The 7,672-nt window shown below is 32.2% G+C and overlaps 1 pseudogene; it reads right to left on the bottom strand.

The window, feature by feature from the left end:
- Positions 1 to 1,661: 1,661 nt before the first annotated feature.
- On the bottom strand, positions 1,662 to 2,368 carry LOC116868841 (annotated as a pseudogene).
- Positions 2,369 to 7,672: the final 5,304 nt, after the last annotated feature.

Here is a 7,672-nt window from a genome sequence, read left to right as displayed (position 1 = left end):
ACCTTATATGTGGCGAATTCCCTGAAGGTGAGAGAGTTTGAGAATGTCTGAGTTTTATTTAAATAGAATCCTGACTCGGTCATAAGCAAATGGGAGTTCACCATTTCTTTTCTTAATCTGTTGCAGAGTTGAGCCTTTCTTCTACCAGTCCTTTCTGGAAACATGAAGAATCTTTTCTTTATTTAATTATTTCTTTCAACTATGTAAATAATTTTAAAAGTCAAATAGCCTTACTATGCTTACGATGAAAGCTTAAGACTTTCTATTGCCCTTTTTTAATCACTGAGGTCATACATTTAACCTGAGAGCCGTTTTTTCTGCCAGTTGCCTCCGTACTATAAATCACATTTAAAAAATTTTTGATTTCAGTATAGTTGACACACAGTGTTAACATTAGTTTCAGGTGTACAACACAGTGATCCAATGTCTCTATACATTATGCTGTGCTCAGCACAAGGGTAGCTCCCATCTGTCACCATATGACACTATTACCATATCACTGACTATATTCCCTATGCTGTGCCTTTATAATTCACATTTTTATATTATCATTTCTTGGCCTTTCTGTTTTAGATTTTATTTAATAACTTTCTATTATGAAAGATCTATATTTGCTTCTCTTTGAGGTAAATACTTTCTTTCCTTTGATGTTCCTAATGTAGTTTATATATCACTCTTTTTTGAATTAATTTTTAATGTTCATGAATTTATGACAATGCAAATATTATTCACAGCTAAAAGAAGTATTGTACTGTGATTACAATGACTTTTCTTAGGGAATGTTTTATTTGTCCTGGAATTAATGACTGCCTTGATTTTTTTAAATTTTCTCTGTTTCCTCTATAATTTATTAATCACCAAACACTTTGACCTTACTGATGACCTAGAAAATACATTGAAATACCTCAGTTGCTCTATCATGAACATTAACTTCTTGGCAGTATCCTTCCTGGAAGTCACCACCCTCCAAATCCTGTCTGGATTGTTTGTCTTCTAAGAAAACAGTTTAGCAACGGTTGTCTTACGTTTTTACCTTCGCCATGTTCCTGTTAGTTTCCTTTGTGTTTCTTTTGTATTGGATTCTGTGCTTTCTGTGCTATGTCTTCCTTAGTTTAATTCTTTTAACTCTTGTCAGTTAGTTACTTTAACTGTAGTGAATTAATTATTTTGACTGTAGTAAATCTTCCAGTTACTTTTTACTGGTAATGGATGGAAGAGAGACTTTTTGAGGACTTACATATGAGAAAACATCATTATTCATCCTTCACAATTGACTAGTAGTCTGAATGGGAAATTCTAATTTGAGATTATTTTCCCTTACAATCTTAAAGGCATTATGTCATTGCTATAGGTAACAGTGATTTGGACATAATACCCATGTGAATTTTGTATTCTGATTCTTTATTGGTTACCCATTTCCCCTCTTCCCTTTCTTTCTTTCTTTCTTTTTTTTTTTTTTTAGAATACAAATCGAAATTTATTGAACAAAATTAAGGTCTTTATATCTCATAGTTCACTAATGCAAAACAAAGGCTAGGTATTGTTTTAAAATCATTCACAAACATTTAACCTTCACTCCCCCTCACACCCACTAGAAAAATGGCCCGACCCAATGTTACCAAAACAAACACTATAAATAACACCAAGTCCCATAAAGACCACTATCTTGTATGTAATTTCTTGGCATAGGTGATCTTCATGGCATGGGATGGTGTGATTTTTAAATCCTTGTAAAGCATCCCAGCAACTCCAGCCTGTCCGTCATTTTCAAATTCCATGAAAGCAATGCCATGCCTCCAGGTACCAAATGTATTTCCTTGAAACCAAGAAACTGATTAAACAGCATGGATCACATCATCTCATTAGTCTCTTCTGAGAAACAATAAAGGAATAAAGTGTAGTGTGGAGGGTAATCAGGGATCTGAGTATTTGGTGTTGAATTTCCTTGGGTATTTGCTGCATTTGGTATTCACTGACCAGGCTTTTTGTGTGAAGTTGTAAAGAGTTCTTCAGTTTTTGTGCTTCTCTTTTCCTTCCACTTTGTCAGCAAAAGTAATACAGATTATAGATATGATAACAGAATCTCTTTTTGCAGCCTGGATTTGCATTTGTTTACCATAAAATGGAAATCCTTGTAACTGTTTGAAGTTACAAACAGTTATTGTCATGAAGTTACTGTCATTTATGGGTGAGCCCAGTTCCTTAAAAATAACAAAGGCTTGCCCCCCTCATCTTCACTGTCTTTAAAGCTACAATATTTACCATGTGATCAAATTGAGAAAACAGGGAATATAGGGAGATTTTCTTCTTTTTTAATTTTGTCACTCATATTGTTGATATCAATTGTAGCATTTGGTCTGATATCCATGTTTTGGGTTACAATGTTCCAATAGCCTGAGGCCCATGCTGGTCCTGCAAAAACCGAAATCCCCTCTTCACGTTCTTAAGGCCATTAAAATCTTTATTTTATTCCAGAGATTCTAAAATCAAGTTATATTGTTACCTAATTGTGAGTCATTTTGTAACCTTCTTAGTGGACACTTTTCATTCTGAGATTCCACATTCTTAAGCTTGATGAGATTTCATGAAGTAGTTCTATGTCAATTTTCTCCCTTCCATTTTCTCTTTCTGTAACTCATGTTTTTGGAACTTTTGAACCCCAGGCTGAGCCTTTACTTGTTTATTTATTTGTTTATTATTTATTTTACTTTAAAATTTTCTTCATCTTTTGTGTTTTTACACTTTCTGGCGGATTTCTTCAAGTTTGTCCTCTGCTCCTTGGAGTTGCACCAAACCAATCCTAATTCATGTTTTCCTTATTTCTTTCCTTGACTCAGATCATTTCTCTTGGCTGACATTCCACCTTCCTACCCCTCCCTTTCTCAATTCAGTGTCCATTGTGGTGTCACATTGATCTTTCTAAAATTTAAGTCAAACTATGTCATTCAAAAAATGTGAAGGCTTCTGGTTTTATCTCATATTAGCCTTCAGAGTATTCCTTGAGTGTAGAACAGAGGACTAATTAATATTTTCCAAACATCCATAAACCAAGTTCTACTTTTTCTGTTTATCTGCTTCTCTTCTACCTCAATTCTTTATCTCTTCCTTTAAGACTTACCTCAAATATCATTTCTGTGAGAAAAAAATGAAATAATGATCTCTAGATCATCTGAACCTCCATATGCATTTCGTAAATACATACTTTATGATACCATATTCTATTCTGCAACTTAGTTATTAAAACACTTGTCTTATTCTTCTCTTTGCTTTCCTCAGTAACTCTAGTTCCTTGTCTTTGTTTTCTGCATAATGCCTAGTAAAGAGATCAGTGATCAACATGTATTTATTGAATAGAATTGAAACTCAAACTATAAAGGATAGTACACTAAATATCTATTTTGTTCTGAAGTATGAGAAAAAATAATATGACTTCCAAATGAGGATAACTTATAGATCAACTATGAAACTCTATTATATATAATTATAAAATTATGATATAATTATAAAATTATAAAAACAATTAAATATTTAATTTATTTAGAATTATAAAATAATAAAAGTATTAAAATATAATTAGAATTATAAAAATTATAAAATTATGAGAAATTTATTATCTAAAAAATTGATCCTCTAATTATAGGATGCATACCAACTAACAGCAGACTAACAGGAACCCAAACCTGCTTTCTCCCAGGATAATGTTCAATCAGGTAAATAAAACTGCTTTGACACAGCTAAAAATGCAGAAATGGGATCTTAGCTGGGCTACGGCTTGCCCTCCCCGCTTTTGGTAGTCACATATAACACAAACCCTTCTCAGTAAATCATGTTTAAAATGCTATGAGCAACACTGCTTAGTAAAGAGTGGTAAAATAAAAGCAAAGCACAGGATCATTTTTACCCAATTTCCTTCCAAATTAATAAAAATAGATGGGAAAGTCATCTCAAACTTAATCAAAAGAAAGAAGTACAACCTCTTGTCATAAGCTTAAAAAGGTGAGGGCCACAATAAACAAAAATGTTTGGTGAGTCCCCAGGGGATCGTAAATCCATTCCAATCTCCATTAGAAGTGGCAAATCTGTAAAATCTGAACAGTTTTTACAATATTCCAATATTTGAGAACAACATATCGTATGATATTCTCTGGTGTAGGATTGGAGCACAATGTATCTGTCAGAGGAAGCTATGTTGTAGTGAGAACAATTCTGATCATTCACACAAGATTTATATCATCTTAATTTTGTTTCATATATTTTCAAGAGCTTCTTATTTTGTGCAAGCATCCATCATCTCTTATGCATGTGAAGCTTAGTCTCGTCAAGGGAAACAAGTTTGAATTTATTTCCATTTCACCTATACCTTACAAGTCCCCGATGGTTAGAAATACTAAGTATATAACTAAAGACAAAAGAATCTTTTTAACAAAATAAAATATACAAATAATTAGTTTTTCATATTTATATTTTTAAATAATATCTGTAAAGCAGTAGAGTATAATGGTTTAAAAAAAGACCATTTGGAATCATATATTTGGCTTCAAATCACAACGGTTAGCCATTAATTATTAGCAAAGAAAGTTCAGGCCAGTTTAAAAGCTTCTGTAGAATTCTGTTTCAAAAGAGCAATGGCTTTCTTACATGTTAAGGATGAGGTGAGATAATGTAGCAAAATGATTAAAACTGAAAGCAGAATTCAGTAGGTGCTCAATAAGTAATGGTGATTGTTATTTTCCCTGCTTAGAATTTCATTGTGGTAGATGTATACAGAAAAAAAAAAAAAAACAAAACCCACAAAACTTCTTTTTCAACAGTAGACACATAAATAAAATTGTCTTGAATAATTTGGCATATTCAAATAAAAATTACCTTACAGTGTTGCAAAATTTGTCCTATTAGTGTACTTTTTGTTGTGAGTTGCAGGGAGTTAGGAAATCCATTAGGAGCTATTATTGAAGTCTTCCTGAGAGATAATGAGATCTGTTTAAGGAAGAGTATTTATGTTGTTAATCGTAAATGTTTTCAATTGGTTAATTTTAGATTTTGAAACATAATACAGTTTCAGTGAGATAAACAGGAGCTGTGTTGAAGATGGATACCGTTAAAAACTTCAAGAACTCCCATCTGAAATTGTTTATAAACTGTAATGTCAGCTTAACAGCAAACTGCATTTTTTAACTTGGGGATAATTTTTATATCTCAGTAATGTTTTGAACATTACATTATAATGAAGTTCTCACTGTATTACATTAAAGTCGAAGACTGAAAACTTTGAGAGCTTAGAAGTTCCACATTTTAAGCAGATGACAATATAGTTAATTTTAGAGATTTATCATTTGCTAATACCACTGAGTTCAATGCAGATTTAACATCCGTTTATGGTTAAGCATGTTTCTAAAGCATCTTTTAAAATATATTTTTGTCCTCAGACATTTTCATATCTCAGATAATGAATGTTTCTAGCTTCTCTGAAGTTATCTTGTTACACTATGAAAATTTCTATTCCAAATCAATTGAAATAGATATGAAATAAAGGAGAGAATTGGGCAGAAAACCCCAAATTACTGGGCATCAATTTGGACTTTTTTAAAATTAAGATTTTATTTTTTTACTTTTTCTACCAAAATTGCAGAGAAGATGCAGAGATTTTCCATGTACACCCCGCCCTCACACATGCATAGCCTGTCTCATTAGCAACGTCTGGTACCAGAATGGTACATATGTCACCGCTGCTGAACCTTCACTGACACATCATTATCACCCAAAGTCTAGAGTTTACATTATAGTTCACGCTTGCTGTTATATATTCTGTGGAGTTAGACAAGTGGATAACAACATGCATCCATTTTTATAGTCTTTTTTCTGCTCTAAAAATACTCTCTGCTTTCTCTACTCCTCATCCCTGGCCCTCAACCCCTGGCAACCACTGATCTTTTTACTGTTCCTATAATTTTGCCTTTTCCAGAATGTCCTGTGTTGTGCTTATACAATATGTAGTTTTTTCAGGTTGTCTTCTTTCACTGAGTAACATGCATTTAAGACTCCTCCAAGTCTTTTCATGGTCTGATAGCTCATTTCTTTTTAGCACTGTATGGGAAGGTTGGTTTTCAAAGTCAGATTTACCTTGTTAGTTTGAATGATGTTAAACGTTTTTTTAATTTTAAATAAGATATTTTAATATTTCATAAATATTTCTTAAAATGTACTGTACAGGAGAATTTATACTATAGTATAAATTTATTTTGAAAAATAATTCATGAAATGAATAAAATATGAAGAAAAAAATCAAGACTTGATGGCTTCTTCATTAATAAACTTTTAGATGACTGATGTCTTCTAAATTATGGTAAATTATTTTAAAATCCCTTAACTGAAAATGTTAATTTTTAAAGCTTATATATGTGTATCTATATAATATTTAAAATTAATATATATTTATAGATATGTATAAGTATATATATATACATATATGTGTGTGTATATATATATATGTATTTGATGGAGAGAGAGACAGAGAATGTGATCAAGGGGAGGAGCAGAGGAAAAGGGAGAAGCAGACTCCGTCCTGGATGCATAGTCCAATGTAGGGCTTGATCTCACCACCTTGAGACCATGACCCCACCCAAAATCTAGAGTCTGACACCTAACCAAATGAGCCATCCAGGTGTCCCTGAAAATGTTAATTTTTAAAAAACAGTTACACTAAAATGTTTTCTTTTGCCACGTAATCATTACTTTTGGAGGAGAGAAACTAACATTTATTTTTTATTTTTTCTTGATAATCATGGGTATAAGTACATTGCAACTTAAACACTAGCAGAAAAGTCACCCTAGGGAAGAAGAAGTATCAACCAAATAGACAAAATGGCTATCTTGAGCCTTTTAAAACAATCCTATATTTCAGATCATTGTTCATGTGAGTGAAGGGTGGCAGAACACGCCATCCTCAAAATATGTCTCTTTGGCATGAGGATTATTTTGAGTTGATTATTTTGAGAAAGAATTAATAAAAGAATCTCTGAAAATAGAGTAGAAATTATTCGTAAGGGAAATTTCCATTTATAAAGGAAATCTCCATTAGTAAGGATGTCTCCCTCTCTGTATCAGGCAGAAAAGAATGACTAAATCACAAGAAATTCTTATCGGTCGAGAAGACACCAACTTGAAATTTGCATAATGAACCTTACTCTCGTTTACCATGCCTTTCCTGGTTACCTCCCACAACTGGTCTCCCCCACACTCTTCTTTCTTTTGTTGAAGACAGTATTTAAGGCTGAATTCTGCGATGCCTCTGACCATTTTCATTTTCTCTTGAGTATTTCCCATGAATACATGAAATATACATGTTAATAAAATTCTGTTTGTTTTTCTCTTGTCAATCTGTCTTATGTTACAAGGTTCCCAGTTGAGAAATTAAAGAGGTAGAGGGAAATTATTTTTCCTCTACTACAGTTTAATGACTTTCATTGAAATCATTTTGAAATGAACTATTGTCCAACCAAATAAATAAAAGGAAATATCTTCTGTAAATCAATGACATGGTTTTGTAAAAAAATAAAGAATGGACTACATATAAATATTTGATCCTATTACATATTGCTAGGGAAAATATCTTCTTATTTTAAAACTAACATAATTATCATTAACAGATAGTTTTCAAAACCCAAAATAATTT

The sequence above is a fragment of the Lontra canadensis genome, unplaced genomic scaffold (genome assembly GCF_010015895.1).
Source record: "Lontra canadensis isolate GAN:19392208 unplaced genomic scaffold, GSC_riverotter_1.0 scaffold17, whole genome shotgun sequence".
In the NCBI taxonomy this organism is placed as follows: domain Eukaryota; kingdom Metazoa; phylum Chordata; class Mammalia; order Carnivora; family Mustelidae; genus Lontra; species Lontra canadensis.
Note: the sequence above shows the minus strand (reverse complement) of the source record. Positions and strands in the feature narration are given on the sequence as shown.